Source organism: Gigantopelta aegis, chromosome 14 (genome assembly GCF_016097555.1).
Source record: "Gigantopelta aegis isolate Gae_Host chromosome 14, Gae_host_genome, whole genome shotgun sequence".
NCBI lineage: Eukaryota > Metazoa > Mollusca > Gastropoda > Neomphalida > Peltospiridae > Gigantopelta > Gigantopelta aegis.
The window spans coordinates 43214197-43223066 of record NC_054712.1 but is presented as its reverse complement, the minus strand read 5'-3'; the positions used below and the strand labels follow the sequence as shown (position 1 = coordinate 43223066).

General features: G+C 33.3%; 1 protein-coding gene across 6 annotated transcripts in view; it reads right to left on the bottom strand.

The window, feature by feature from the left end:
- Nucleotides 1-8870, bottom strand: part of LOC121388618 — a 180539-nt gene that overhangs the window by 117431 nt on the left and 54238 nt on the right. The window contains exon 11 of one of the 6 annotated variants that reach the window (XM_041520029.1): nt 3698-3877. The exons of the other annotated variants lie outside the window; for them this stretch is intronic. The gene's annotated coding sequence lies outside the window, so the exon portion shown is untranslated. Of the gene's footprint in view, nt 1-3697; nt 3878-8870 lie in introns of those variants that run through there. 6 annotated transcript variants of the gene reach the window in all.

Sequence of the window (8870 nt, the reverse complement as noted above, 5' to 3'; positions counted from 1 at the left end):
AAGACTACCCTTGAGAATACTGTTTCAGAACTATCCAATCAAAACTCTAGAAGACTTTTAAATTTTCAACGTTAAATTTCTATTTTAAAATGTTTAAAAAAAAAAAAAAATCACAAATTCAAACTTTCCTAATTATCACTCTAAATTAGTTTGTTAAGAAAATCAGAATACCAAGTTCAAGAATTATCTGATCAAAATACTATGAGTATATACACTTATAAAAAAATTTGTTTGCGTCTATACACTTTACGGCAATCTGATTGGTCCAGAGGTGCTTACTTTTTTGTGTTCATATCTCGATGAACCGAAAAAAGTTAAGCCACGCCTACTACCCACCCCCCACCCCCAGTAACTCGCACTACTTTTGTGCAACAAGCTGGATTATTCTGGCAATCATATTTAGATATTTTGAAGAAAACACACGTGAAAGCTACAAAAAATGTATATGATAAATTAATGGAAAATGCTATAGCAGAGTAGACATATAGATATATACACATTGATTTAAAAAAAAAATAATAATACCCAAAAACACCAACCTCTTTACCTAATCATCACTTCTGTAACTTACTTGTAAGCGATGTTCTACACTGTTGGCAAAAATTAAACGGTTCTACCAACAGCATAAATGTTAGACACGTTCTCTTCGTTCACTTTCATAAAATATAAACTAAACACGAATAAGACAATTCCTTCCAATATAACTAAACGATCCGTAAAAATGCACAGCAGCTAGAGGAAATGACGTCATTTACAAAAAAATCACCTGATTCAAATGATAGTGAATGAACATTCGCATTCTTACGCGACATAAGTATCAATGAAGTTTACACAAACAATACTACAGGCGTATTTAAAGCTAAACAAAATAAATTCAGTTATGTATTGTTAAAGTATGCATATAAATTTAATTATAAGATTTGACCGCAATTATTTTTTGGTTCATGCAAGTATGAACCGAAAAAAACATGTGCACACTTTTGCATGACCCTCTACGCAGGCTTATACAATGTGCACATCGTTTTTTCGGTTCATACTTGCATGAACCAAAAAATAATTGCGGTCAATTCTTAATTAAATTTTAAATTTAAATTTTAAAAACAATTTAATAAAAATTCAAACATAAATGTTTTCCAAAAATACCTCTATTAGTTTGTGGAGGAAGCCCTAGAGGATCATTATACCAAGTTTTGGAATAATTCAATCAAAACAGTAGGAGAAGATAGACTTACAATGAAACATTGATGGATGGACAAATTGCTATCAGAAAAGCTCTGCTGACAAATATCATAGTGGAGCTATATATATATATCCATTAAAGGGACAGACCCTAGTTTTTAAACACTGCAGCATATGTTTTCATTATTAGAGCCATTTCTGATCACTGAAATCAAACATTACTTATATTTTATTCTTTAGATTATCCATTTCTGTACAACCAAAGTGTTTTTGGTCATCCTGGTGTTCATAGTATCAAAAAACTGTATTTTTTATATTTTTAAAAACACACGTGCCTCTGAAAAGTAGTGGTTTACTGATTCGAGTTCTAGTCTATTTTTAAGAATATTTCCTGTTTAAAGGTCACAGACTCTTCTTTCATTCTATTGTAACTTTATCCAAATGTGTTACAAGTTTGTAAATTAAATAAACTTAGTGTCCATTTTTTCACGGGTTAAAACTAGGGTCTGCACCTTTAAATTCCAAGATTTTAGGTTAAGAAAGTTTACCCTCCATAACCTCCGGCAGAATCCCTGATCATTCAGTGACAGACTTATCAACCATCTTTAGGTTAAGTAATTTTACCCTCCATAACCTCTGGCAGAATCCCTGATCATTCAGTGACAGACTCATCAGCCATCTTTAGGTTAAGTAATTCTACCCTCCATAACCTCCGGCAGAATCCCTGATCATTCAGTGACAGACTGATCAACCATCTTTAAGTTAAGTAATTTTACCCTCCATAACCTCTGGCAGAATCCCTGATCATTCAGTGATTCTGCCATCAGTCATCTTTAGGTTAAGTAATTTTACCCTCCATAACCTCTGGCAGAATCCCTTATCATTCAGTGACAGACTGATCAACCATCTTTAGGTTATGTAATTTTACCCTCCATAACCTCCGGCAGAATCCCTGATCATTCAGTGATTCTGCCATCAGCCATCTTTAGGTTAAGTAATTTTACCCTCCATAACCTCCGGCAGAATCCCTGATCATTCAGTGACAGACTGATCAACCATCTTTAGGTTAAGTAATTTTACCCTCCATAACCTCCGGCAGAATCCCTGATCATTCAGTGATTCTGCCATCAGCCATCTTTACGTTAAGTAATTTTACCCTCCATAACCTCCGACAGAATCCCTGATCATTCAGTGACAGACTTATCAACCATCTTTAGGTTAAGTAATTTTACCCTCCATAACCTCCGACAGAATCCCTGATCATTCAGTGACAGACTTATCAACCATCTTTAGGTTAAGTAATTTTACCCTCCATAACCTCCGGCAGAATCCCTGATCATTCAGTGACAGACTTTTCAACCATCTTTAGGTTAAGTAATTTTACCCTCCATAACCTCCGACAGAATCCCTGATCATTCAGTGACAGACTTATCAACCATCTTTAGGTTAAGTAATTTTACCCTCCATAACCTCCGGCAGAATCCCTGATCATTCAGTGACAGACTTTTCAACCATCTTTAGGTTAAGTAATTTTACCCTCCATAACCTCCGGCAGAATCCCTGATCATTCAGTGACAGACTTTTCAACCATCTTTAGGTTAAGTAATTTTACCCTCCATAACCACCGACAGAATCCCTGATCATTCAGTGACAGACTTTTCAACCATCTTAGTGGTGTAGTGGTAAACATAACAGACTGGTAGATCCTGGGTTTGAATCTCGGTACCAGCTCTCAGTCTGAGCAGATTTCACAGACTCCACAGGTAGATCTAAGAGAACCGCATCAACTTCTCTTCCACTAATGACCTAATCACTAACTCGTTTTCACTGGAATCTTAAATGGATTTATTACACACCAGTGTAAGATATTGCTCATGTCATAACAACCACTCAATATCTAACTAGTGTAATATTGGGGTGAACCAATTCATAGAAAAATAACGTGCAGTAGGTCTCGACATCTGCTGATTTCTGCATTGCGGCATGTTTGCAGTTGGTTTGTAATAAACAGAATACTAAACTATAGTTTGCCTGTCATACCATTTTTATGAAACTTGTGAACAGTGTTGGTATTTGACTCGCTTTCGCCCGTCAGATACCAAAACTGTTCACTCATTTCATAAAAATGGTATGACAGGCAAGCTTGTTTAGTATTCTATATTCTATATATATACACAAACTTTACTAATTTCAGCCATTTTTTTCCCTTTCCTTAATGAAAAATAATTTCTGGTTATCCAGAGTTAAAGGAGGGGACAATTAAGGCATTTGGCCTGGTATGCATATTCAATTATTGCTTAATATCAACAAGTATAATCATATACAGTATAACCTCGATTTAACGCCAACCAATGTTCCAAAATAATTTTGGCATTATATCGATTTGGCGGTATAGTGAGGGTGCCTTGGGTTTACTACCAAACTTAAATTTGTTTTAAGTTGCTGAATGTCAAGAATATGACATATGTTTTAAATGTAAATAACAGTAACAAAAGTAACAACAACCAGGTAACAACATTATTATTTTATTTGTCTATCGTTATCCTGTCCTTGGATTTTTTGGTCCCCTTGTTGTCGGTCGTCGTTGAGAGGGATCGATCAGGTAACATGCGATAAAACAGACCCGTTTCATCAGTGTTGTACACATCTTTTAAGGCGTAATTCTTGATAATGTCACTGGCCTCGGTTCGTCCATTAGCTGAAAAGTGATTGGCTATATCTTGTTGACTTTTAGTTGAATTTATCTTCGAGTACTGAACAATTTCTCTTTTTTTAACCGCGTCTAATACGATACGTTTTCGCTTTAAATCCATTCTGCTGTAATAAAATGCATTACCGGTGTCGTCGTATTTATGCCAAAGCTAAATAGCAACTTAACATGAGGTCATGGTCGCAAAATATGCTTGAGCATAATAAAGCTTACCTAAAGTTTGTTTATTAATTAAACTTAAGAGTCATTGCTGCCAGCACTTCAAAGACCCGACGTAACAATCCGTGATTGAAATAATGAATCTAATGCACCCCTCTGTCACGTGATCACTATAGCGGCTGTTCTTTCTATACCGAGTGTTGATTGGACACAAACACCGCGCCTGCCTAAACAATTCTAGCACTTACATCCGTTAATTGCTACACAATAAACAAAAACAGATTCAGTGTGTACTGCCAGTGTACAACGGTGTTAGGATTTCCCCAATCAACAGATCGCTAGTAATTATGTCACTATAATCAACTTTGTGACCAGACCATTGGCAGCAAAATCGAGGGAATTATAATGGCTAAATGGAGTTCAGTTCAAAAACGTCTTTGGCGGATGGTGGATACCGAGGGTGGCGTTATATCGAGGGAAATAAACATGAATGAAAACGGTACTTTAAAGAAAGTTGGCGGTATGCGAGGTTGGCTTTAAATCGGGGGGGCAATAAATCGAGGGTACACTGTAGTTAATTAATAAAACGGTTAAATGTGACGGCTATTATATATAACGATCGCAGCCATTTTGTACCATCCCAGTGAATACGCCCTCTAGCGAGCTGGTGGTTACGTAATACCTAACGTGGTAACAATGTCAGGAATTAGTCTTCAAACTGAAGAAACAAAACATACCCATCACTTCACCCCAAGCTATACCACCGGTTGTCACAAAAACTAAACAAAATGGTTGCCCCCAGTTAGAAGGAATAATCATTGTTTTTTATTAACTCTAAAATTACATGTTTTTCATTTGTTAAAGTGTCAGTATGTGTTGGTGGTCCAGGTATGCATCTTTCCAACACATAAGGCTCTTGTTTGAGTTGACCCTACCTTTAAGACGTTCAACAATAAAATTTCATACGAAATATATCTAATCATAATAATAATAAAGAAATATAATTTAATTAAGTTTTGAGATTTTTTATATGGGACACAATAAAATAAGCATATTGACAACAATAAATTGATTCAGATCATATTATGAGATAATTAATAATAAACTACCAGAAGAACAGCTGCTGGGTCCGGGAGATATGGGATGGAATTCAAAGATGAGAAAAAAAGAAGAAAAAAGTCAGGGGTAATGCAATAAATAATAATATAATAATAATAATAATAAAAAATGATTACCAGACCTACTTTGTGGTGGATAATTCAGTGAAGTTATTTCAATCAATCAGCATTAAAAAAAATTAAAATCTTTCATCATAATATTATGATTAAATGTTGATACGCTGAAGTGTAATATTTCTGCGATAATCTGTCGCCACAAAGTTATCATCAAACAACGCTCAGCCGAAGTTGGCAATCTTTCAGAGTGGCTCGACGACTATATTAAAGCGCCAACAATCAAGGGACATATAAAAAGGACATCGTAATATGCAAAAGACGTCTCTGGCTTCATGACAATTGACCGACACCCGATGCCCAGTGGTGCCGGGGGATAATCTAATATCTGCCCGGCAGCCGATCATTATAAACTTGCAAATAAGGCAAATAATTAACACGCAGAATGTATGCTTCGGCCTGATGAGAAATGTATTGAGTTTAGTCGCCAAGAAAGATTGTAATTTCTTATTTGCTGCTGGGAACGCACAGAGTCTGTTGGTAAGCCCACGAGTGCTTGACGCAAAATTGACACCGAAATGGACGCTATCTCCAAGGAACGCCACCACAATGACTTAGAAAAACGTGTTGATTGCCACAAGCGTTGAAATTCATATGGACTCGTATTTTGTTTGCAGATAATCATAATTGCGGGATCTAATCCCAATTTGATCAGCGAGGAGAAAATTAAGCAATCCTGAGCCGTCGAAAACAATCGTGGATCTCATTTCTCACTGGCAGGCAGGCAAGCATCAGAATACAGCAGCTCACAGAATACATGACTTCCAAACTTATAATCAGGGACGAGGACTCAATCTCGTAACAAGTGGGTGGTCAAAAATACCTCAACACGTCATAGTCCAATTTAAGCTTAAACACTATTTATGTGAACACGTCATGGTCAAATTTATACTAACACTATTTATGTGAACATGTCATAGTTAAATTTATACTGAAACACTATTTATGTGAACACGACAAGTCAAATTTCAGCTGAAAATATATTTACAATAACTATTGTAAGCTACAAAACAAGTTGTTTAACTAAAATCAATGATTACTTAAATAATTATGTTTATAAAGATAAACTTACAATGAGGTACATGATATCGTGTTGTTTGTTAAAATTATGTGAACACGTCATAGTAAAATTTAAGCTGAAACTACATTTACAATAACTATTACAAGCTACTGAACAACTTGTTTAAAAATATAATCATTACTTAATTAAATATTATAAGCTATAAAACACCTTGTTTAAAAATAAATCAATGATTAATTAAATAATTATGTTTATAAAGATAAACCTATAAGGTAACAGAATTGCAACAAGTTAGCTTGTGGGTGATCAAAATTACATGAACACGTCAGTCAAATAAAATCAATGATTAATTAAATACAATTTATGTTTGTAAAAATAATTTTGCAATAATGTACAAGAATTATTACAAATTATGTTTTTGAAAATTATGCAAACATGTCATAGTGAAATTTAATCTGAGATTACATTTTCAATAACTATTATAATAACAACTTGTTTAAAAAAAAAAAAAATACTTATTTAAATAATTATGTTTATAAAGATAAACTTATAATAAGGTACAAGTATTTTAACAAGTTATCTTATAGTTGGTCAAAATTAAGTAAACATGCCAGTCAAATTTTAGCTGAAAATACATTCACAATAACTATTATAAGCTAGAAAACAACTTGTTCAAATAAAATCAATACTTAATTAAATACAATTTATGTTTATAAAGATAAACTTACAATAAGGTACAAGAAATGTTACAAGCCATGTTGAAGTTTGTTAAAATTATGTGAATGCATCATTGTCAAATTTAAGCTTAAACTACATTTTTGTGAGTGTGAACACATCATGATTAAATTTAAGCTTAGAACTATATTTACAATAAGCTACAAAACAACTTGTTTAAATAAATTCAATACTTAATTAAATAATTATGTTTATAAAGATAAACTTGCAATAAGGGAAAAGGATTATTACAAATTATGTTTGTTGCGAACATGTCATAGTCTAATTTAAGCTGAAATGACAATCACAATAACTATTATATTATAAGCTACAAAACAACTTGTTTAAAAATAAAATGATTTATTAAATAATTATATTATTAAAGATAAACTTATAATAAGGTACAATAAGTGTAACAAGTCATGATGTAGTTTATTAAAATTATGTGAATATGTCATGGTCAAAATTAAGATACAACTACACTCAAAATATAAAATATAAAACAACTTGATCAAATGAAGTCAATGTTTAATTAAATAATTTTCTTATATACATGTACCTGCGTTATTTTTGATAACACATAGTTGTTTACACACGTACATGTGTTAAAAATTTCAAGACATATGACTGGCTGCTCCTAGGTGATGACCTGGTCACCAATGCCATTCGTCCAATAAAAAAAAAACACGGTCGAAATCGATTACACTGTGATGTATAGTTAACCTGGCAATCATGTGTCTGTGATGCGTAAGTATGTAAGAAATAGAATAATACATTCGTGTCCATTAGATACCATTTATCTTACAACTCGTTGTTTAAAAACATATCAAACTCGCTTTTGCTCATTAGATATATTTTAAAACAACTCGTTGCGACATAAATGGTATCTAACAGCCACTCGTGTATTATTCTCTATATGTTTATAAAGAGAAACTTATATGATACAAGTAAGTATTATAGCAAATAATGTGATATAGTAGTTTGTTAAAATGATGAGACCACGCCATGGGCTGCTGTCTCAACGACACTCATAACATAGACTTAGTTTGTTGATACCAAATCAATATTTAATTAAATGTGTATATAAACTTTATAATAAGGTTCCTTTTATGGCACTTAGTGCAAATATTTAGTTTGTAAACAAATAAAGAAAGAAAGAAATATTTTAGACAAGAATATGAAAAAAATACAAATAATAATTATATATATATTTTCTATATTCTGAGGAAAATACATTTGGATAAACAGAGAATGATAGGTTAAAGATATACAATATAGGCTTCACCCTGTGATAGTAAAGTTAAAGTCAGGTTTTTGGAGGGGTTTTTATTGACATCACTAGAGCACATTGATTCATTAATCATCAGCTATTGGATGTCAAACATTTGGTAATTCTGACACGTAGTCATGCAGCAAGGGATCTTTTATATGCACTTTCCCACAGGAAAGGAAAGCACATACCACAGCCTTTGATCAGTTGTGGTGCATTGGTTGGAACAAGATAAAAACCAATCAGTTGAATAGAGCCATTGAGGTGGTTTGATCCTGCGATGCAAGCACCTCAAGCGAGCACTCAAACAACTGAGCTAAATCCCCTCCTCCGTGACAGTAAGAATGGGAAAGTCACAAGGCTTGCGAAGAAACATTCCACTTTGTTCCTGAACAGGATAAAGCTAATAACCTATGTCATTAACATGGTATTGTTTTTATCCTACAATCCATACAAAATAATGAAGAGATCATATTAATTCTTTCTTTTTTTGTATGATTAATCTAAGCATGCATTCTGCAATATTATGTCAAACAACATTCTTGGTAAAATATTAAAAATGTTTGTGTCAAAAAACTTTTTTTT